The following is a 25327-nucleotide window of genomic DNA, read 5'->3' on the forward strand; positions in this document are numbered from 1 at the left end:
GGAAGATTAAGAACTCAAATTAATCATTTTAAAATAGTAATAAAAAATATTAACAAATCAATTAATTTTCTTTCAGACGCTTTAATATTTTGTTAAAATGAATTCAAAAGTACAAATTAATTCTTCAAAAGATAACATGCTTTGGACTAATATAATAAAATACCATTGGAAAATAAATTCTAACATCTCTAATACTATTCAACATTTAGAAAATACTTTATTGTATGAAGAAAACTATTTATTAAAGATTACAATAAAAAAAAATCAAGAGGATAATAATCAATTAAAAAAGATATCTCGATTACAAGAAAGAATTAAGAAATACAAAAAGTCACAATATCGTAATTTAAAAACAATATGCAATGTTTTAACCATCCTAACAAAAACAACTTGTTAATATAAAAACTTTACTAGAAAATAGTAAAAATATTAATTAAAATACAAATATAAATGAGCAAAAGAAAAACAAATATTAACCCAAACAGTACATTTATTACATCTAAAATACAAAATAAAGAACTAGTTTCATACATAGATACAGGAGCTACTTTATGTTTCGGAAGAAAAAAGATATTAAAAAATTTGAAAAATTCGAAAAATCATTAAAAATTAAAATTGGTAATAAATCAATTCATAAAATTTGGTTCGTAGAAAACAAATATGTTTCCTGATAAACTTGAAAATAGAAAACAAATACAACGATTTCTTGGTTGTTTAAATTATATTGCAGAACAAGGATTTTTGAAAAATTTAGTAAAAGAAAGAAAAGTTTTACAAAAGAAAATATCAGAAAAATACATTGGTCTTGGTCCAATACAAATACTATTTTGGTACAGAATATAAAACAAAAAATTCAAGTTATCCCTACTTTATATACTGCAAAAATCGATGATTTTCTAATTGTGGAAACAGATGCGTCACATGACACTTGGGCAAGATGCCTAAAAGCAATTATACGAGGAAAAGTATTATTAGGATTAGATAGTGAGGGAAACCTCCTATCTAGCTCATCAAAAGTACACAATGATAAAGCATACATTGGTATGAAAATACCATCTGAAGTAAACAATAATATGAAAATATCACCAAAAGCATACACTGATACAGATGTATCATCTGAAGTATTAAAAACAAATAAATATGACCAAAAATTATGTAAGTATATATCGGGAACATTTTCCCAAACGGAGCAAAATTATAGCAGACATGAACGAGAAACACTAGCATGTCTTAGAACACAGAAAAAATGGAAAGTCGAGTTACTTCAAACGAGATTCGAGTTACGCACAGATTCCAAGTATCTACTTGGCTTTTGGCGATATAGATTACAAGAAGATTATTATCGTGGACGTTTAATCCGTTGGCAATCATAAATACATCAATTTCATCCATACCTCAAGTATATCAAAAGCACCAACAATCATATAGCAGATACATTGACAAGAGAATGGAAGCCATCATAAAGCAACTCGGATATAGAAGAAACACTATTCCTGGAAGACTAACGTCAGAAATAACTAAAGCAAACATCATTCAAAAATATCTGTCCTTCCATGGTGGGAGAAATAACGCAAGCAATGACATAAAAATCCATTATTATTGAAGACACTTGTCCTTTCAATGTGGAAGGGATTATATTATTAATATAAATATTGTGTCGGTAGAATTATTTGTATTTGTCGTTGTATAATTATTTTTTGTATCTGTCGGTAGAATATGACATAAAGTAGTGTCGGTAGGATGTAACATAAAGTGTAAGACCCTCCATAGTCTAGGGGTCTAAAATGTAAATATATATTTGTCGTATTGCAATCATACGATTGAAACAATAATTGTAACCGGCTCTTTTGAGCCTATAAATAGGGTATTTGCCCATAAGAAATAAACAAGAGATATTTGAGTGTCTAAGACTTGAGTTGAATCTCAAAGTTCTTCCTCTATTGAAATAGTTGTTCTATTTCTGAATAGCAGAGCCCTATCTAAACCTATCCATATAATCATTCATATAATTTAAACAATCCATCACGACGCATCTTTCAGGTATAATCCTATCCTAACTTTCTATTAATTCCGTCATGTCATTAATTTTGAATCAACGACATGACGGAATTAATAGAAAGTTGGGATAGGATTATACATGAATGATGCGTCGAGATTGATTGTTTAAATTATATGAATGTTTATATGGATATGTTTGGATAGGGCTCTGCTATTCAGAAATAGAACAACTATTTCAATAGAGGAAGAACGTTGAGATTCAACTGAAGTCTTAAACACTCAAATTTAACTTGTTTATTTCATACGGGCAAAGGCCCTATTTATAGGCTCAAGGGAGCCGGTTACATAATTGAGTTGCAATCGTTTGTTTGCAAAATGACATACATATTTACAATATAGCCCCCTAGACTATTGAGGGTTATACACTTTATTTTAATTCTAACGACACTTACTTTATGTCACATTCTACGGACGAATAATAACAGCAAATACAAATAATTCTACCGACACAATATTTACATTAACAATATAATCCCTTCGACATTGAAAGGACAAGTGACTTCAATAATTCTTCAATAATAATGGTTTTTTACGTCATTGCTTACGATTGTGTCGGTAGAATTATTTGTATTTGTCGTTGTGTAATTATTGTTTGTATTTGTCGGTAGAATATGACATAAAGTAATGTCGGTAGGATGTAACATAAAGTGTAAGACCTCTATAGTCTAGGGGTCTAAAATGTAAATATATGTTTCTCGTATTGCAATCATACGTTTGCAACAATAATTGTAACCGGCTCTTTTGAGCTTATAAATAGGGCATTTGCCCATAAGAAAAAAGCAAGAGATATTTGAGTGTCTAAGACTTGAGTTGAATCTCAAAGTTCTTCCTCTGTTGAAATAGTTGTTCTATTTCTGAATACCAGAGCTCTATCCAAACTTATCCATATAATCATTCATATAATTTAAACAATCCATCACGACACATCATTTAGGTATAATCATATCCTAACTTTCTATTAATTTCGTCATGTTTTTAATTTTGGTATCTATTGGTTGATTTTTTTTATTTTTTTTATTTTTTAAGGCAACAGATATATATATATATATATATATATATATATAGATAGATAGAGAGAGAGAGAGAGAGAGAGAGAGAAAGAATTAGGGAATCATTTTTAACCACTTATTTATTTTTGCCGCAAAAGTTTTCATTGTATCTGCGAAAATGGGAAATGAATACACTTATGTTTTTCAACAAATTTTTTTTCCTTAAACTATGCTAATCATTACAATAATATATACAAAAACATAGTTTTTTTAAAGGAGCTATTTTTATCAAAAATGATTTTAAACATATTTTATTCTCTATAAATAAACATCCATATTGATATAGTTTTAAGTTCAAATAAAGTTTTTATTTTTTTTATAGTTTTAACTATCATTATTTATAAATAAATAAAAATGCATCAAATTTTCACTACAATACATTTGTTATTCACTTATGAATAAAAAAATATGATTAATTTTTTTCTGTTACAGTTTAAATATTATTTATATATGAATATGAATATAACATATAATAAACTTTTTTACAGTTTACAGCAGCTCTCATCACGTGTTATATTAACATATAAATAAAACGTGTTGTAACACCCGGTTCCCGATACGTATTTAAATTTAAGTAACTGCATGTTTTACACTGGGACTCAGCGAGTTGGAGGCCCAACTCGTTGAGTACACTAGACTCTTGGACGCAGGTTTTAAGTAACCTACTCGACAAGTCGGAGAGCCCGACTTGGCGAGTAGGACTGTCTGGGTGAAACCCTAATATTTAGGGTTTTCACCCTATTTAACCACATTATCTTGTCCCATTTCAACCTCCATCGTCTCTCATAGTCCAGAAATGCCCTAACTCGAAACCTTAAAACTTGTTTAGTGTTCTTGAGCCATTTGTGTGTGTTTAAAGTTGTTTGAAGCTTGAAGAAAGAAATGGAAGTGTGGGGGTTCTTGAAGAAGCAAGTAGATCCAGAGTCTTGGTTGCATTTCCAGCTTGATTGAGGTAAAAAGCTTCAACCTTGGCTTCTCATTTGTTAGATCTTCTTTAAGGCTTGAATCTTGCCATTTTTGGGGCATTTTTAAGCCACCGTCAGGTTTAAAGCATAATGTAGATTGTTAACCTCAGATCTGGAACCATTGGGATTCCCATGGCATAAAGGTGCCAACTTTATGGCCATGGAAGCCCCATACATCATATAACTCTCATTTTTGAGCCTTGTGAGTCAAAGACCCCATGCATGAACATCAAGTTCGTAGATTTACGTTTAATATGGACCCTAAGAGGTCAGATCTGTGTTTTGGGTGCTTTTAGACCATCTGAAATCGACTGTATAGTTTTGGACATAGAGAGACTCGGCGAGTCGGGTCGTATTTTCTTCAAACCCTTTTGATATCGAGTAGGATGTTGAGTCAGAAGAAGACTCAACTATTTGGGTACGTAATGAACCTGAAGAACAACGTACTCAACGAGTTCCATGAAAAACTTGGTGAGTTTAAGGTAATATCCCAACCATATGAAGATGAACTCAGCGAGTTCAAGGATGAACTTGGTGTGTCAGATCGTAGAAGGTCCTAACTTTGTTTAAAGGAGAACTTGGCGAGTTCTTATAAGGCTCGACGAGTAGGGTCGAAGTCTTAGCGTTTTCATAATTTCGAAAGTCGACGAGTTGTAGGGCCAACTCGACGGGTTGAGTCAACTGGATGTTAACTTTGACCTAGAGTTGACTTTGACCAAGTGTTGACATTGACTTTGACTTTGACCTGAGTTGACCAATAAATGGTAATTTAGGAAGATTGTTATGTGTAGGACCTGAAAGGGGTTGATTCCGGTAGCCAGGACAGTTCAGATACTTTACGACATCGAGGAGAGTTACTTTCTAATAGAAGTGGGTCGAAGGCACCAATGCCGGCCCACTAGTAGTTGATTATAGTTGAGATGATTGTCTAGTTTGCCACTATCTGTTATGTTTTATGTGCTAGTATGATATGATGATATGTGATAGTGGTAGTAGGGGGAATAATCCCCATATCCGGCCGATAGGGCCAAGGGGTAGATCGGATACCCCAGTATGTCTGACAGTATGATTATGTTATGCTTTTATATGGTAGTAGTAGGGAGTGAAATAGTCCTCGTAACCGGTTGAGATAAACTGGAGGGGTAGGTTAGACTCCCTGGTATATCTGACAGGGGTAGGTTAGGCACCCCGGTATGCCTAGCACGGGTAGGTTGAGCACCCCGGTATGCTCAGCAGGGTAGGTCGGGCACCTACATATGCCTGGCAGTATGTGATATGTATGGTATGTGGTATGATGGGGGAACTCACTAATTTTTGTGCTTACACTTTTTAGTTTTGGTTTCAAGTACCTCTTCGCCGAAGGGGAAGGAGTCGGCACGGTAGCAGCACATCGCACACACATGATTCCGCATTTTGAGATCCATGAGATTGTACTCTGACATCATTACTATTTTGATGATATTAATTTGGGACAAGTGATTACGGTTTTATGAATTGGAATGATGATGATGTTTTTCAGTAACTATTTTATAAATTATATGATTAAAAACAAAAATTTTGGTCTTGAAAATTAGGATGTTACACGTGTATTAGTTTTCCTCACATGTTATTTTCATATACAAAGAACACATTTATCATAATTTTGTTAAAGTTCAATTGTTATTCATAATATTAGGGGTGAGCATGGTGTGGTTTGATGCGGTTTTACAGCCAAACCGAACCGCAAACCACAAAGTTTGGGTACGGTTTTTTAATGGTTCGATTTTGCGGTTTTTTAGTGCGGTTTCAGTTTGTACCGGTTTGGTGTCGGTTTTAAACCGAGTCAAACATATGATGCGGTTTTTTATGTTCACATGTACCGTGATGTTCATGTGAAGATTTATGATTGTATGGCGTGGTGTCATTTCGTTTCCTCACATTTAGATGCTGTAATTTTGAGTTTTTTTTATGTTGTTTACTTGATCACTTCATTTGCAACCCATATTCCCAAACTCATTTTTTATTCAATTTGTGCTTAGAAGTTACAAGGTTGCAAGTTGTAGCCTACATAGTATTTACACTTTACACATAATTATTAAGTTACAAACACAAAGTGACAAACTCACATATTAAACTTATTACCTAATTACTAATTACCGTCAAGTTCAATATATAATGTATGTATATTTAAAATTTAATAGTTTTTTAAATAATATGTATAATACAAATTAGTGATTTATTTTATTGTTAATAAGCTTGCGGTGCGGTCCAGTTTTGGTGGTCTGGTTTCTAGATAAAACTGCATTGCACCAATAAATTTTGTTTTTCAAAAAAAATAAAATCCGCACCATCAGTTTTTGTTTCGGTTTCGGTTTTTCAGTTGCAGTTTTTCTTTTATCGGTTTGGTTTTTGCTTACCCCTAATTCATATATGAATAGGCAGTTCAAATTTTCAAAACACTTTGTCTTTTATTAACATACTACTTATTCATATATGAATAACAAATTAACTTTAACAAAAATCTGATAAATGTTTTATTCATATATGAATATTACATATGACAACAACTAATACACGTTTTATTCATATATAAATATAACATGTGATGAAAGATAATGTAAAAAATATATTTTAGGTAAAAAAAACTTTATTACGTGTTATATTCATAAACGAACAATATTTAAACTATAAAAAAAAGTTAATTATACGTTTTATACATAAGTGAATAACAAATATACTGTAATAAAAATCTGCTTAATTTTTATTCACTTATGAATAACGAGAATCAAAACTCTAAAAAATAAAAAATTTTGTATTTTTTTTATATCAATATGGATGTCTATTTATTAAGAATAAAAAATTATGAATTTTGATATATCTAAAATAATTTTTCGATAAAAATAGCTTTCTAAAAATCAAAATAACGATAAAAATATGTGTTTGTATATATAAAGGTAATGATTAAGATAGTTTATGGAAACATGTTTGGTTGGAAAACACATGTGTATCCGTTACACATTTCTATTTTTGCCGGTACGTTAAGTGTTTTGCGGAAAAATAAATGTATGGTTGAGAATGATTCCCTTATTCTCAACTTTTTTTTCTCACTTGAACACTCATCTCTCTCTCTCTCTATATATATATATATATATATATATATATATATATATATATATATATATATATATATGTGTATATATATATATATATATATATATATATATATATATATATATATATATATATATATACATTCCCCTTATAAATACCATCCCAACCCAACATTATTTTTAACCCATTTCATCATATTTTCTCCAAAAAAACACTAATATATAATGTCTTCATCTTCGTCATCCGATTTGATGGCTCAAGGGGGGGGGGGGGGGCAATGTTTATCGGTTCCGTCATGGAGAAGATCGTTGCATACTTTCAAAACGGTGAGGCCAAACTTCATGTCCATGACCTAAAACAAGAAAACCGCCGATATTGAGAAATCGCGAAGCCGAGCACGATCGTCTTATAGAAGACTAATTTATAGATAATGTCGTATACGCTAACAAGTTTCGACGGTGGTTTCGCATGAGGAAGGAGCTATTCTTACGTATTATTGGCGATTTGAAAGACCGATTTCCATATTTCAAATGGAAGATGGATGCGAGAGGCAAAAAAAGGTTTCTCTCCAATTTAAATATACACGACCGCAAATCGTCAGTTACCATACGACATTGGCGCAGACAAATGGGACGAGTATTTTAGGATGTCCGAGCGTACCGTACGAGAGTGTGTGTAAAAGTTCTGCAAAGCTATTACTTTGGTTTACGGGCAACGATATTTGCACAAACCAACTATCAACAATGTCCATCAATTATACACGGTACATGAAAGCAAGCATATGTTCCCAGGAATGCTAGGTAGTATCGGTTGCATGCATTGGGTTTAGTCATTATGCCCCAATACGTGGTGTGGCCAGTACATGTGAGGCAATCGCAACGAGTCGAAAATCGTTCAACAAGCAATCACATTACATGATCTTTGGATATGTCATGCATTCTTTGGTCCAGCCGGTGCAAACAACAACATCAATGTTCTAGACCAGTCGCCGGTATTCAACGATATCTACCTTGGAAAGTCGCATGATGTACCTTTTCAGGCAAATGAGATAGCATATAAGCGTCGGTACTATCTTACTGACGGTATATATTCTCCCTTATATGTTTTTGTGAAATGATTTACATGTCCAAATGAAGAAAAAAGAATAAAGTTTAAGGAGGCACAAAAATCAGCTAGGAAGGTCGTGGAGCGGATATTTGGTGTACTCGAGAGGTGTTGGCAAGTACTAGCAGTCGGGGCACGATCATATAAAGCGAGAAGGTTGCAACACGTAATGTGTACGTGCATCATATTGCATAATATGATTCTTGAAGATAAAGGAAGAGCGATATGTTGATACAATGAAAACGAAGTTTTGCCAAATGTCGAATGAGTGATTGTTGGTACGCAAGACTATGCGGCAAATAGAAGAGAAGTATACAATCACGACATTCATCACACTCTTCATGCTTATTTGGTGGAGCACGTTTATAGGGCTCATATTCAGCCGCCGACAAAGTATTGGCACGATGATTTGTTTGACGAATCAGATGATGATTCGGATGTGTTTGTCGAGAGCAATGATTTCGATGACAATGACGGAATGACGTTGATGAGAATGAGAATGACAATGATCTCGATGAAAAGGATGGTGATTCCAAGTGACGTATTTTGGTTTTCTAAAATTTCATATATTAATTATGTTTTCTAGGTTGTGGTTTTTTAATAATTTTTTTTTGTTTTCTAGTTTTTTTAATATTGCTTAGTTTAATGTATTTTTTTATTTTTTAATTAATGAATTGGTTTTTATTTTAATTCATTTTATGTTTATTATTCACTTAAAAAATTATACATCATCAAAATTAATTATATTTGTTTAAAAAAAAATACAAAGTGTGAAGGAAGATTCCCGTATACACCCTAACTTTTGGTGAACGAAAGGAAAGTGGAAGGAAGGATGACGTGGCAGAGAAAAAGTGAGGGAAATTTTACACACACCCTCCAACCAAAATAGGGTGGCGTCCCATATAAATAACATTTTTTGAACGGTTATCATAAGATAAAACTAAGCAATTTCATGAATAGATTTTGAAATTTTAATATTTTTAAGAAATTACATTTAATATGTTTTAATGAAATGACTCAACTAAGTAGGTAAAAGATTTAGATAGTGAAGTTTCATAAATAAAATGAAAATAAGATGTTTGATGTAAAACATACGTAAAAAAACGAAAATAAGATGTTTGATGTAAAACATATGTAAAAGTTTAAATTGCAAATAATATAAATTAAAATATAAATGAGCATATAAATAAGTGTATTAAACAGTGATTTTTTTTTTATATTTATAATTTTTTACTTATTTATAAACTACATATGTTTTATAAATAATATGAATGGTTATTAAATTCTTAAATGTTTTGTATTAAGGTATGAATAGTGTCTAAATTAGTGATTTAAATCATGAATGAGTGTGTGAATGAATGTATTAAGTTGTAAATGATGAATGGAAGCTTTACGTGACATTCGAGCTTGTATTGGCATTATGGAGAAAATATGTCATGCATAAACGTAAAGATCGAAGCTTTACGTGACATTCAAGCCTTAGGAGACTAGATCTAGAGTTTGGAGTGGTGGATCTGCCTTAAAACGTCTGAATGAGGATACAAACTGAATGGACTCGCCGAGTCAATGAGCTGACTCAACGAGTCGGCTAGGGTTTTCCCTGATGAGTCTGGACATGGGTAACTCAACGAGTTGATGAGATAAATCGATGAGTTAAGTTGGGTTTTCGCGATGTTCTGAAGGAACAATGGGGACTCGGCGAGTCATATAGATGCACTCGGCGAGTCAGGTCAACATGGATAGTTGACCCGAGTGTTGACTTCTGTTGACTTTAGGGTTTGGTCAAGGCAGGGATTATGAGGACCATGGAGGGGTAAAATGGTCTTTTACCCATTCCAAGAGTTTGAGAGAGAGAGAGAGAGTAACTTAGTTTATTTAGAGCCGCGATTTAAATGTTAATTAGAGATAATTATATTATGTGTTAGGTGGGGCTAGTTCGAGATTCGTGTACGAGATTATTTACTTGCTTGCTTACGAGGTGAGTCTTCTCACTATACTTACCTAGAGTGGTAATCTTTATGTGAGCGGAGGGTCTTATGTGTTTATATTGAGTATTGTAATATCATGCATTATGTCTTTGTGATTTGTGTTGTGTATTATTTTGAGCTTACTGAGTTGGGACCGGAGGGTCCACCCAAGATGTGGGACTAGAGGGTCCCACTAAGACACATTGACCGGAAGGTCTTATTTGAGCATAGTCATGAGAGGTTAATGAGATTTGTGTGGTATTTTGGGGAACTCACTAAGCTTCGTGCTTACTGTGACATCCCCATTTTCACGGCCAGAAAAGACCGATTTTGTTTATGCTTTATAAAAATCAGAGTACTTCATTTTATAAAAAGGTTGCGGAATTTGTTCCCAGAAAAACACGATAAATACGTTATTAAAACATTTTCGAAGAAACGTATTTTTATTCATTTAAAACGTTTGGGATGTCATCGTTAATACAGAAACATAAGCATAAACAGAACTTACATGTATTTACACTAGTGATCTACATCTCTTTAAATCTCTCAGTGTAAAGTGACTTCGTATCAACACCTGTGATATAAATAAACTGAGTGGGTCAGGTTGGGAAACCTGGTGAGTACATAGGGTTTTCAACCCACAATAATATAATTATTATGTTCAATCGAAGAATCAACCCAATTACCCATCCCCGTTATCTTTTTTTTTTTACTCTTTAAGGATTTATCCTAAGAGTCATCTATTCTTCATTCGTTTATTCCGAAGTCCCTTACTTCCAGGGTTCTAGGACTGGCACTAAATCCATAGCTGCCAATGTTCGTTCATAAAGCACTAATTCCATAGCTGCTATAGTCTATTCATCAGGTACTAAATCCATAGCTACCAGTCTTTATCTAATAGGTACTAAGTCCATAGCTACCAATGTTCAACAGGTACTAAATCCATAGCTACCAACGTCTAACAGATACTAAGTCCATAGCTACCGGTGTTTGTCCCATAGGCACTAAGTCTATAGCTGCGAATGTATACTCACATCATCTTTTATCTATCATCATTTATCTACCCATCATCATACCCAACATATTCGTATATATAAAATACGTATACAGTTTAAATCCTTTAAAACATGTATAAAACGTTCATCCAGCATAGACAGCAAGTATTCAGATAATATGCACACATAGCACGTAGTTTATATAAAATACTTCATATCTATGTGTAAGATGAAAGAGACTATGCACTCACAACACGTAAATTATATAATAAATACTTCATATCTATGTGTAAGATGAAAGGGACCATGCACTCACAACACGTAAATTATATAATAAATACTTCATATCTATGTGTAAGATGAAAGGGACCATGCACTCACCTGAGAAGGTGGTGACTCGGTACTCGGACAGCGCTTCGTTTACTTTAAAATAATTTCTTTCGACGAAACCTAGTATTATCACCAATAGATTTTAGTCTATTATTCGCCGAGACTAATTAATAGTCTAGCTATTATTACTATTATATAAGCGTTAAAAAAATACTTATATAACCCATAATAATAGCCCAAGTATTTATTATATGTTCTTAATAACGTTAATATAATTAAATAAAAACTATATTAAAAATAGCGTAGGCGTAGCTCACTTACAGCGGGTTTTATAGAAAACCAGGCTTTGCTTGGAGCAGCGTTTCCAAGCCGAAAAGCTCTTCTTCTCGGAGCCGTCCAGCACTCCGGGGCTTCCACCTCGTGCTAGGAAGGTTCCCTAGGCTTTTCGGGGGATTTTGGGGCTAGAGAGAGGTTCTAGAGAGAGAGTAAAGAGAAGAAAGAATGGGAAAGGTGTGAAGAAAATGAGGGTGGGAGAGGTGGTATTTATAGGGTGAAAATGGCTGAACTTGGTGCCACATGTCACCATCTAGTGGCAAGACTTGGGGAGAAAGCAATGGCCAAGATTGTGCCACATCACCCATTTTCGCATAGCACACTTCCGACTTCTAAAATCCGTAACTTTCACATACGACCTCTGTTTTTGACGTTCTTTATATCCACGCGTAGGTAAAAATAATATCTACAACTTTCATTTTGACTCCGTCGGCTAATTCTCGACCGATCTTAAATTTAACAGTACGAGGCGTTTAGACTGTTAAATGACCGTGAAGAATTCGTAACTCCTTCATACCGACTCCGTTTTCGTCTGTATTTTTACCGTTGAGTTCCTATTAATGAGATCTTGAACTCTCATTTAGGTCACGTAAGCCAAAAACCGCTCGAACTAAAATTCGAGTTTCGGGTCGTGCACTGCTAAGCCGAATCTTAGAAAAATCATAACTTCCTCATACGAAGTCAGATTTGGGTGTTCTTTTTATCGACGCTCTTAGTTTAACATATTCTACGACTTTGGTTTAGATTGCTAAGGATAAATCTCGCTCTATCGTAAATTCACTATTTACGCTTCCCGGTGCCGTGCCGGTTTTGCCGTAAAACTTCGACGGGCCATAACTTCTTCGTTATAACTCGGATTTCGGCGTTCTTTATATGTACGGAAACCTTGTGACATATTCTACAATTTGGTTAAGATTATTTATTCTAAATAATCTTTTGTCGAAAAGTCATTTTCAACCCATATTGCCTCTAAATTGACTAGCCCGGGTCTGCGGGCGTTACAATTATCTCCCCATTAAGATGATTACGTCCCGGAATCATCAACGAAACAGGGCTCGTATATTGACTCCATACGTCATCTCTTCATCCTAGGTAATAATTATAACTTCTTTATTCATTCGAGTCTATCTTTTAGACTTATTGTCTAAAAGTAGTACTTAATTGTGCACCTGCTATCTTCTTCAGGTTAGACTCCAGATTACGACGTATCATCATGTGATGCTCGTTTAGACTTAGGTCTTTTAGAGTTAAATTCTGAAATAAACTATTCCTTCCTTCACGTTCTAATGTGATATAATCACACTTTAACATGTAGCATTTCTAGCTACCAACTTCTTTAGCGTCGAGCCGATACTTCTATTGGTCTCTTTGATTTTTAATCGTTTGGTTTAAGTCGGACGCTATATCAAACTTGGTTCTCTGAACCACGTAACCTACTCATCGTAGTCGGACTCAATGTGACATGACCACTAGGGTTGGGATAACAACAATCTTCTTAGTCATTACCGAAACAATGGTAACGGCATACTTGAATAAAACGAAATCAATTACTGGCTTCTTGGTAACCTTGTGACTTTCCCTGATCCAAGTGTGAGTCCTGTGCTTCCGGTAGTATAGGCCTCTACTACCATTCACACCTACTCATACTCGTCCCAAGTATTGTCCCGCAGTTTCCCAAGTCACCATGCAACAATTCATACAATCATTCAACACATCAGATAACAAAACGAAGGTTTTATATCATTTCTTGAAACGATTACATAGGTGTTCAAGTTCACCCTAGACTATGCCTCTACTAGGCTACATCATACGAAACTATGACTACTGCATAATCCGATCCTCGGGTAAGAAGTCCTCATTCTTGATTCCTCGCATGGTTCTCTGCTTCGTCGAGGATCATGTGAAATGCCCTTGGCCTTGGTGGCGTTTCTGGTCTTGCTGCTTTATTTTTCTTTGGGCAGTCTCTGGACATGTGCCCCTTGCCTCCACATCTATAGCATACTTTGTCATTATGCGTGCAGTCTTTGGAATAGTGACCAGTCCTCCCACACTTGTAACAAGTCACTTCTTCGTTGCACTTTCCACCATGCTTCTTCTTGCATCTATCACACCATCTTGCTTCACCTCCATTTGCTCCTCCAAACTTTGAGAATTTGCTTTCCTTGTTCGGCCTCGAAGATCCTTCAAACTTCCGCTTCTCTCCTACCTTATCTTTTTCTAGACCTTTTTCTCTTATCTGGGCCTCTACGTTCTTAGCTGCCCTAACAGCTGCTTTCAAAGTAGTTGCCATTTTGACCATTGGGCCAAAGTCAATGGGTAGTCCGTTAGCAAACCTATCAATCTTGGAGAGTTCAGTAGGCACCAAGTAGGGGAATAGCTTCATCCTTTCGGTGAATGCGGTGGCATACTCGTCAATACTCATCTTTCCTTTCTTCAGGTTCTGAAACTCGTTGTTTAGGTCTATCAGATCTATCTCCGAGCAGTATTGCATTTTCAACTGTTCCAAAAACTCTTCCCACGACATCCTTAAGGCTTCTCCTCGTGGCATCGTATCTGCCAATAGCTTCCACCAGCTCAAGACTCCAGTTTTCAGCTGTCTTACTGCGAAGACAGTCTTCTGTTTCTCGTTACAGCTGCAGCTCTCAAACACCATCTCCATCTCAGAGATCCAATCCATAATCTCAACCGGCTTCGGGCTTCCTGAGAGATTTGGGGGTTTCACACCCAAGAAATTCTTGTATATCCGCCCATCCTTGTTGTTTCTCCCTTCAGGGTCATCCCTTTGCTCACCTTGAGTCCCTACTTGACTCACTTGGCGGCTGTAGTTCCCTTCCTTTGATTGCTCGGGAACTGGCTCTGTCGGTTCAACATGTACGGTAGGTTCGTCCCTATTTAACATTTGTCTCATTTCTTCCCTTTGTTCAGCCAACATAGCCCGAATCATGGCTTGAACTCCAGCCATGGTGACTGGATCAAGCGCAACTTCTTCTACAATAGGTATTTGCTGAACCACTGGGGGTTGGATCCTGTTCCCATTTGCGTTTACGTTTCCGCTACGGGTTCTTGCCATCTTGATCTATACACCGAATAAGGTGAATCTAGATCTTAATTTAGGATTGACGTCTTAAATCATCCTTATCACTCCGAAACGTTTATATGCTAGTTCTAATATCGTAGTCGTACATTTAGAATCCTAAACACATAAGGTTTCCAGATCCGGTCGGCAACAGACCATAGATCCGAACAACTAACAGCATATCAGGCACAAGTATTTAGCACATAAAAGCATTTTAGGCATAATTCCTAAAATAAGCTAGTGCTCACACCTCACAGTCATCGCTTAGCATTCTAAGTTTAAGTCTAGAAATAGATTCATATTCCTAGTTCGCTTAAACTAATGCTCTGATACCAACTGTGACATCCCCATTTTCACGGCCAGAAAAGACCGATTTTGTTTATGCTTTATAAAAATCAGAGTACTTCATTTTATAAAAAGGTTGCGGAATTTGTTCCCAGAAAAACACGATAAATACGTTATTAAAACATTTTCGAAGAAACGTATTTTTATTCATTTAAAACGTTTGGGATGTCATCGTTAATACAGAAACATAAGCATAAACAGAACTTACATGTATTTACACTAGTGATCTACATCTCTTTAAATCTCTCAGTGTAAAGTGACTTCGTATCAACACCTGTGATATAAATAAACTGAGTGGGTCAGGTTGGGAAACCTGGTGAGTACATAGGGTTTTCAACCCACAATAATATAATTATTATGTTCAATCGAAGAATCAACCCAATTACCCATCCCCGTTATCTTTTTTTTTTTACTCTTTAAGGATTTATCCTAAGAGTCATCTATTCTTCATTCGTTTATTCCGAAGTCCCTTACTTCCAGGGTTCTAGGACTGGCACTAAATCCATAGCTGCCAATGTTCGTTCATAAAGCACTAATTCCATAGCTGCTATAGTCTATTCATCAGGTACTAAATCCATAGCTACCAGTCTTTATCTAATAGGTACTAAGTCCATAGCTACCAATGTTCAACAGGTACTAAATCCATAGCTACCAACGTCTAACAGATACTAAGTCCATAGCTACCGGTGTTTGTCCCATAGGCACTAAGTCTATAGCTGCGAATGTATACTCACATCATCTTCTATCTATCATCATTTATCTACCCATCATCATACCCAACATATTCGTATATATAAAATACGTATACAGTTTAAATCCTTTAAAACATGTATAAAACGTTCATCCAGCATAGACAGCAAGTATTCAGATAATATGCACACATAGCACGTAGTTTATATAAAATACTTCATATCTATGTGTAAGATGAAAGAGACTATGCACTCACAACACGTAAATTATATAATAAATACTTCATATCTATGTGTAAGATGAAAGGGACCATGCACTCACAACACGTAAATTATATAATAAATACTTCATATCTATGTGTAAGATGAAAGGGACCATGCACTCACCTGAGAAGGTGGTGACTCGGTACTCGGACAGCGCTTCGTTTACTTTAAAATAATTTCTTTCGACGAAACCTAGTATTATCACCAATAGATTTTAGTCTATTATTCGCCGAGACTAATTAATAGTCTAGCTATTATTACTATTATATAAGCGTTAAAAAAATACTTATATAACCCATAATAATAGCCCAAGTATTTATTATATGTTCTTAATAACGTTAATATAATTAAATAAAAACTATATTAAAAATAGCGTAGGCGTAGCTCACTTACAGCGGGTTTTATAGAAAACCAGGCTTTGCTTGGAGCAGCGTTTCCAAGCCGAAAAGCTCTTCTTCTCGGAGCCGTCCAGCACTCCGGGGCTTCCACCTCGTGCTAGGAAGGTTCCCTAGGCTTTTCGGGGGATTTTGGGGCTAGAGAGAGGTTCTAGAGAGAGAGTAAAGAGAAGAAAGAATGGGAAAGGTGTGAAGAAAATGAGGGTGGGAGAGGTGGTATTTATAGGGTGAAAATGGCTGAACTTGGTGCCACATGTCACCATCTAGTGGCAAGACTTGGGGAGAAAGCAATGGCCAAGATTGTGCCACATCACCCATTTTCGCATAGCACACTTCCGACTTCTAAAATCCGTAACTTTCACATACGACCTCTGTTTTTGACGTTCTTTATATCCACGCGTAGGTAAAAATAATATCTACAACTTTCATTTTGACTCCGTCGGCTAATTCTCGACCGATCTTAAATTTAACAGTACGAGGCGTTTAGACTGTTAAATGACCGCGAAGAATTCGTAACTCCTTCATACCGACTCCGTTTTCGTCTGTATTTTTACCGTTGAGTTCCTATTAATGAGATCTTGAACTCTCATTTAGGTCACGTAAGCCAAAAACCGCTCGAACTAAAATTCGAGTTTCGGGTCGTGCACTGCTAAGCCGAATCTTAGAAAAATCATAACTTCCTCATACGAAGTCAGATTTGGGTGTTCTTTTTATCGACGCTCTTAGTTTAACATATTCTACGACTTTGGTTTAGATTGCTAAGGATAAATCTCGCTCTATCGTAAATTCACTATTTACGCTTCCCGGTGCCGTGCCGGTTTTGCCGTAAAACTTCGACGGGCCATAACTTCTTCGTTATAACTCGGATTTCGGCGTTCTTTATATGTACGGAAACCTTGTGACATATTCTACAATTTGGTTAAGATTATTTATTCTAAATAATCTTTTGTCGAAAAGTCATTTTCAACCCATATTGCCTCTAAATTGACTAGCCCGGGTCTGCGGGCGTTACACTTACCATGTTATGTGTTATGTGTTTCAGGTACCTTTGAGGATCACGGGAAGGCATCGACTTAATTGTACACACGCGAGTTGGAGATTTGTTTTGGAGGATCCTAGATTGTGTTGTAAACAACTTTTGAACATGTGTTTTTGATAACTTGATATAAACTGATGATTTTTATGATTATGCTAATGATATTAATGTGTTTTTAAATGAAAAATTTATTTGAAAATTTACGGTGTTACAAATTGGTATCAGAGCCTTGGTTTAAGGGATTTGGGTACATCTCCGGGTGCGTCTGGACTCAAACTGAGGATTTGAATTTTTTTTGAAAATAAATGATCTTTCTAAAACGAGAAAGAGTTTAAAGAGAAAAACGAGTTGGAGCAGTGTGTACAATCAACTAGTGCCCGAACGGTGATTTCCTAAAATACCATTACTTAATTGTGTTATGAGATATTTGTGTGATGTTAGCAATGCATGCTAGAGGACAGGCTAGGTATTTCATATTTAGGGCTAAATTTGCCTTATTTATGATGTCTTAGCCTAGGAGTTGCTGCTATCTGATATTTGCTTTGAGTATATGCTGAATAGGAGTATTTAGCAGGAATCACTTAGAGAGAGGGTTCTGAGTTGAGGGATAATCTAGGAGATATACCTAGATGAGCATATGAAAGGTCTACTGAGAAGGTAGTCTGTTATTTGTGAGATCTAGAGTACTTGTGAATTGGGATCCTAGGAGGAGGACTTGGGGTGACTATAGGTTGGTGTGTAGTATTGGGCCCGTACCACTGAAAGCACTGGATCTGTATGCAACCCAAGTAAGAATCCTTATGATGCTAAGGAACAAGTAGGGATGGGTGATCGAGTATGAGTATGCTCAAACGAGTCTCTGATGATTTTGTGTTGGGTTTCAGAGACATCGTAGTGGGTACACGCCACAACCCTGGGAGCAGTGGGACTAGTGATGATGAGATTCACAGGATGATTCATGAGGAGGTGGCCGCAACCATTCGAGAGGCAATACCTAAGATGTTTGGGTCACCGCAACTATCACCGCTGCTAGGTGAGGTGACTCGTTGTTGTTCCGAGAGTTCAGCAACATGAAGCCACCAGAGTTCGATGGGACACAGGATCCGATTGCTTCCATGAGATGGATCTCTGATATTCAGGGATGCTTTTACACATGTTCATGCCCAGATCATTTGAGAGTTCGGTTTGCACTGAACCAGCTTTGCTTGGGGGCGAAGGACTAATGGAAGTTTGTGACTACCAGTTTTACTCCTACAGACCATGCTGCAGTGATGTGGGAGAGGTTCACGCGGTTGTTCCAAGATGAGTATGTTCCCACGGTGGAGAAGGGAACGTTTAGCACAAGAGTTTTTGTCTCTCAAGCAGAAGACAACGTCAGTGACTGAGATTATGAGGATGTTCCATGAGAGGGCATTGTTCTTCCCTAAGCACGTGTCCACCGAGCAGGTACATGTGAACCGATATCTAAGCATACTGAGGAGGGATATACGAGAGTTCGTGGGGAACTCATCATACCATACATTGATTGAGCTTCAGACCAATTCCGAGAAGAGGTAGATTGAGCTAGAGTTATAGAACAGGGAGGAGGAGCAGTCTCGGGGTAGGGACCGGAGACCAGTGTAGTCGCAGTCAGCGATGAAGCGGGCTAAGCCCGCTGATACGAGGACTGGGGGCCAGAAGGGTCGCACTTGTGGCAAGTGCGGAAAGAGTCACGAGGGATCGTGTCAAGCAGGGATTTGCTACAAATATGGCAAAGAGCGGTACATGGCGAAGGATTACCCCAAGGGGTTTGCAGTTTTCTTTTACTGCAACCAGACCTGCCATCGGAAGGCAGAGTGGCCACAGGTCCTTCAGGGATCAACACAGGGATCTGCACCTGCTGCTTTACATGCTACTGAGAGTCGGCCAACGAAGGTCGAGACACCGAGGGTTCGTGGGAAAGCCTTTCAACTGACAACAGAGGAAGTCCGCGCAGCACCTGACGTCGTGGGTGGTACATATTTCCTTATTTATGTTATTTTGAGATATGTTGTGCTTATATTATGTTGTGTATAGGTACTTTTCTTGTGAGTTATATACATGCTTTGGTGTTATTTGACTCGGGTGTGAGTTAATCATTCGTGTCTTTAGCTTTTAGTCATCACATCGGTATCCGACATGAGGCATTGAGATGACCTCTAAGGCTTTCTATAGCCGACGAGCAAGCGGTTTTCGCTACTGACGTGATCCGGGGATGTGTACTATATATTTTTGGTGTTGAGTTCCCAATAGACCTGGTAGCGATCGCGATTGGTGATATCTGAGTCATAGTGGGTATGGACTAGTTGAGTCGGTTTGGAGCTGTGATCGACTACGAGCTTTAGATGGTGACCATACCAGAACCTAGTGGGGGAGTTCTTACGGTGTATAGAGAGGGTACCCGATATGGATCTGCTTTCTGCTTTGCTTCAAGATCGAGACAGAGTTTAAAGCAGGGTTGTATGGGCTTTTTGGCGAACGTGATGGATACGCAGGTTGTTACTAAGAGGTCGAGTTCTATCGCCGAGGTTCCGATAATGTGCGAGTATCTGAATGTTTTTCCCAAGGAGTTTTCGGGTGTGCCTCCCGAGAGGCAGGTGAAGTTTCGGATTGATTTGGTTCCAGGAGCGTCACCTATTGCCAAGGAACCTTATCGCCTTATGCCACTAAAGATGCAAGAGTTATCCTCACAGCTCCGGGTGCTACTGGGGAAGGGTTTTATCAGACCGAGTAGCTCACCGTGGGGAGCATCGATCCTTTTTGGCAAGAAAAAGTATGGTTCACGCCAGATGTGTATTGAATACCGACAGTTGAACAAGCTGACGATCAAGAACCGTTATTTACTACCAAGGATCGACGATTTATTCGATCAATTGCAGGGTGCGTCTTGGTTTTCCAAGATTGATTTGATATCTGGATATCATCATATGAGATTCTGCGAGGAGGATATCCAAAAGACGGCCTTTAGGACTTGTTGTGGGCACTACGAGTTCATGGTGATACCTTTCGGACTCACCAACGCACCGACAGCATTCATGGACCTCATGAATCAGGTGTGCAGCCTACGTTGGATCGATCGGTGATTGTGTTTATCGACGATATTCTGGTGTATTCGACATCCAGAGATCAGCATGAGGAGCATCTTAGAGAGATTCATGGAGTACTGAGGATGGAGGGGCTTTATGCCAAATTCTCCAAGTGTGATTTCTGGTTACGAAAGGTTCAGTTCCTGGGACACCTCGTTAATCAGAATAGGATATTGGTCGACCCGGACAAGATTAAGGCAGTTATGAGATGGGAGGTATCGAGATCCCCGTCCGAGATCAGGAGTTTTTTGGGTTTGGCCGGCTACTATCAAAGTTTTATCAGATATTTCTCCAAGATTTTTGTTCCTCTCACCAGGTTGAACCAGAAGGGTGTTACTTTTGCTTGGGGGCCTGAGTAGCATGCCTCATTTGAGATCCTTCGCCAGAGATTGTGCGAAGCCCCAGTGTTAGACCTTCCCAATGGAGTGGAGGACTTTTTGATTTATTGTGATGCTTCTATATCCAGGATGGGTGCGGTGTTGATGCAGAGAGGACACGTGATAGCATATGCATCGAGGCAGCTGAAGCCTCATGATACGAGGTATCCCACCCACAATTTAGAGTTGGGGGCAATGGTGTTCTCTCTCAAGATCTGACGCCACTATCTATACGGAGTCTGTTGTACCATATACACAGACCACAGTATCTCATGGATCAGCCCAAACTGAATATGAGACAAATGAGGTGGTTGGATGTAGTGAAAGACTATGACTATGAGATCTTGTATCACCCAGGCAAACGGGCAGAGTGAGCGGACGATTCAGACGCTTGAGGACATGTTGCGTGCATGTGTTATGGACTTCAGAGAAAGTTGGGACACCTATTTTCCCTTGGCTGAGTTTTATTACAACAACAACCACCATTCCAGTATTGGCATGCCTCCCTTCGAGCTCTTATATTGGAGGAGGTGTCGGAATCCCATTTGTTGGGGAAAGGTAGGGTAGTGAATGATGGGTGGCACTGAGATAGTGATGAAAATGACCAAGCATATTCAACAGGTTAGACAGAGGTTACTGACATCCTAGAGTCTCCTGAAGAGTTACGCAGATCGGCGACGATCCGAGCTAGTGTTACAGGTTGGAGATTTTGTCCTCCTGAAGGTATCCCCATGGAAAGGGGTTATCCGATTAAGGAAACGGGGAAAACTGGGGGCCCGATACATTGGTCCTTTCAGAGTGATCGTCGGAGTGGGTAAGGTAGCTTACCGGTTGGAGATACCTGTAGAGTTGAGTCAGATTTATAACACCTTCCATGTGTCTTAGTTGAGGAAGTGTGTAGCCGATGAGACGGCGGTCGTACCATTAGAGGACATTAAGGTAGATGCGAGTCTGAATTATATTAAGAGGCTGATAGCTATCTTGGATCGAAAACTGAAGATTTTGAGGTATAAAGAGGTGCCCCTAGTCCAGGTTCAGTGGACACATCGGAAGGGATCTGAGTGGACTTGGGAGTCAGAGTCCGAGATGCGCAAGCAATATCAAGAGTTATTTCCGAACCATGACTTCGAGGGCGAAGTCTGATTCTAGTGGGGATAATTGTAACCTCCCGACTCTCATGTAATATATTTATATATTTATGTTTGGGATTTAATGAGTGAATCGGCGAGTTGTGTGCCCGACTCATCAAGTAGAGTCGGATTGGTCACGTAGGTTTAATGACCAACTCGACGAGTCAGAGAGCTGACTCGCCGAGTTGGCACTATGTGAGGGAACCCTTTGTGTCCTGTTTAAAGGGCCTTAAGTCCTCATTTCTGCCTCCCTCATCACCCTTGAGCCCTGTGAAGAACCCTAATCGATTTTTAGCTTGTTGTGTGAGAAGGAGAGGCTATCTTGAGCGTTTTGGTGCACTTGGAGAGAAGAAGAGGAAAGCATCAAGGCTTGGAGCAAGGAGGGATGTTTTTTTCTAGAGTTTCTTAGTGGATAGATTTTGTTTGAGGTAAAAAGATGTTATCTTGATCATTTTTCTTTTGAGATCTTCGTTTGGGGAGTTCTAGGGCTTTTCCCCATTATTCTTGTGTTATTGACTCCTTTGAGCAGATCTTGTGGTTGAAACCTCGGATCTAGATTGTAGGAGGTCTTAGGAGCCTAAAGACCCAAGCTTTATGGAGCTAGAGGCAAGCCTATGAGTTCCAAACCCTTGTTGGAGCTTGTATTGGCATTATGGAGAAAATATGACATGCATGAATGTAAAGATCGAAGCTTTATGTGACATTCGAGCCTTAGGAGATTAGATCTAGAGTTTGGAGTGATGTGTAACAACCCGATATTCTTCAAGTCGATGTAACGTTCTAAAGTCAAGTATTGTGACCTGTTTTTGAAATAATAAGAATAGCATCAAAAATGAAATGTTCAAAAATCTAAATTTGGATATATAAAGTGATAGATATTGTAACAAGGTTTTCAGAAATACAAAGAACACTAAAATCCGAATTATAATGAAGAAGTTATGACCAATCGAAGATCCGCAACAAAACCGGTAAAACACTCTTAAACATAAAACGCAAAATTTCAATAAAATACTCTTTAGCCTTAGGTATCAGAATGAAAGTCGTAGATATCATTAAACCGTAAACGTATATGAAAAGACTGTCTAAATCTGATTTCGTATGAGGAAGTTGTGATTTTTCTAAGTTTCAGATATAACAGTAGACAACTAAAAACTCGAAATAGACATCGAGTGACTTTTAACCGACACAACCTAAACGAGAATCGAAGATCTCGACAATAGTAGTACAATGGTAAAAAGACAGACGAAAATGGACGTCGGATAAAGAAGTTATGAATTTTTAATAGACTTTCTAGTCCCGACCTATTAAAAATATAATATTAAAAAGAAAAGTCAAAATTAGTTGACGGAGTCTAAACAAAAGTTGTAGAGCATAATATCACTTACGCGTGGATATAAAGAACGTCAAAATTGAAACTCATATGCGAGAGATATGAATTTCCAAAGTTCGAGACACAAATTTCCACACTGTCATAGGACTCATGACGTGAGCCGGTAATAGATAAGGTTCCAGGGTCGAGGTGTCAGAAGTCGACTCAGCGGATGCATAGGATCGAACTCACGATGTGAGGCACTCCATGCTCACGAGGTGAGCTCCAAAATTACTCCCTATAAATAGAAACCGAAGGTCTCAGGTTTAGGCTGCTCAACTCTACTTCCCTCTCTACTTTTACTCTCTGTTAAGCATCCCGAGACTACCCCGACACCCCGATTACGTGTCCAAGCCCTGACGGAATCCCAAAGTTCTCAAGAAACTAGCGTCTCTCCGGTCGAAGTGTTGCCCGACCAAAGTATCATTTTCATCCAATCGTCACTTCTAGCATGTGAGTTCATACCCCTAACTTATCTTATTATGATTTAAAATGATTTTATGAGGGGGCTACAAGTAGAAAACATTACAGTTATCGAACCAATCACATGTGATTTATAGCTATCAAAACAAGTAGATCCCTTATACTTCAAACTGTGTTATCAAACAAACTATTTCAAAACATTTTATAAACTCAAGTCAACTATAACCATTTAAATTATATGCTAAAATATTTATTAAAACTCTTTTTAAACATATATTGTCAAAATCATGTTTATATAGATATAGTTATATAAGTAGGGTTGAAAGGGCTTAGGACTGATAACTCGTTTTATTTCCAGTTCCTTGTTTAGTTATGGACTTAGGGTATCCAGTTGTTTGTCCGAGTTTCGTTCGAATCTTAGTTATATATTATGTATATGTATATAGATATAAAAACTTTTATCTCAGTTCAACACCTTTGGGTAGATAAGGTGTATAAACATACACAATCATTCAAACAACACTACTAGTAAAACTATAATAGGTATAGTTTAGAGGTTTACTACTCACTATTTCTAAGAACAATGAAACATACAAGAGTCATTTCATACATGAGTCAGTTCAAACATACTATAACGAGAAACAGAAAGAAACATACTATAATGAGAAACATGGAGGAACATACTATACACTATGCATAGAGAACACACAATACGCTAGAACAGACCGAGCATACTATACAAATACAAGAATACTATAACATTAATGTGAGCCACTACTTCATGGCATGGCATAATACTGTTGTGTCACGTTTTGTAACCAAAGTCTTCTGGAGGGAGAGCGGGCATTGTGAGTATAGATCTATACGAGACTGACAATCCCGCATCCCGATTGTTCGCTACAGTTTGGCTGGCAGGCCAACGTGTGACAAATGTCACATCAGTTTCGATGCCAGTAGGTCGTCGTGTTATCCACTAGTCAATCAGTATGGTTATAATTATCTCACATTTTACCTTAATTAAACAAATTGGTTTAAGGTAGTTAGTATATCGGTAGTTACTTATATACAATACTACAATACATCTTTATTTTCCCATTGCATTCACATTGTGATCTTCTCACATAAACGAAAATGTAAACTATATTTTGATAATGATAGTCATACTTGGGAAAAACACTCACTTTTACAAATGAAAGACATACAAAACATTCGGGTCTTGGTAGAAGGC

General features: G+C 37.3%; 1 long non-coding RNA gene across 1 annotated transcript; it reads left to right on the forward strand.

Annotated features, from left to right (window-relative positions):
* Positions 1-1900: 1900 nt before the first annotated feature.
* On the forward strand, positions 1901-17828 carry LOC145038641 (uncharacterized). Its single transcript, XR_013679475.1, has 3 exons — positions 1901-2992; positions 3967-4059; positions 17703-17828. It is a non-coding gene; the product is annotated as an uncharacterized LOC145038641 (long non-coding RNA).
* The last annotated feature ends 7499 nt before the right edge of the window (positions 17829-25327 follow it).

Source organism: Lactuca saligna, chromosome 4 (genome assembly GCF_052625555.1).
Source record: "Lactuca saligna cultivar CGN05327 chromosome 4, ASM5262555v1, whole genome shotgun sequence".
NCBI classification, from domain to species: Eukaryota; Viridiplantae; Streptophyta; class Magnoliopsida; order Asterales; family Asteraceae; genus Lactuca; species Lactuca saligna.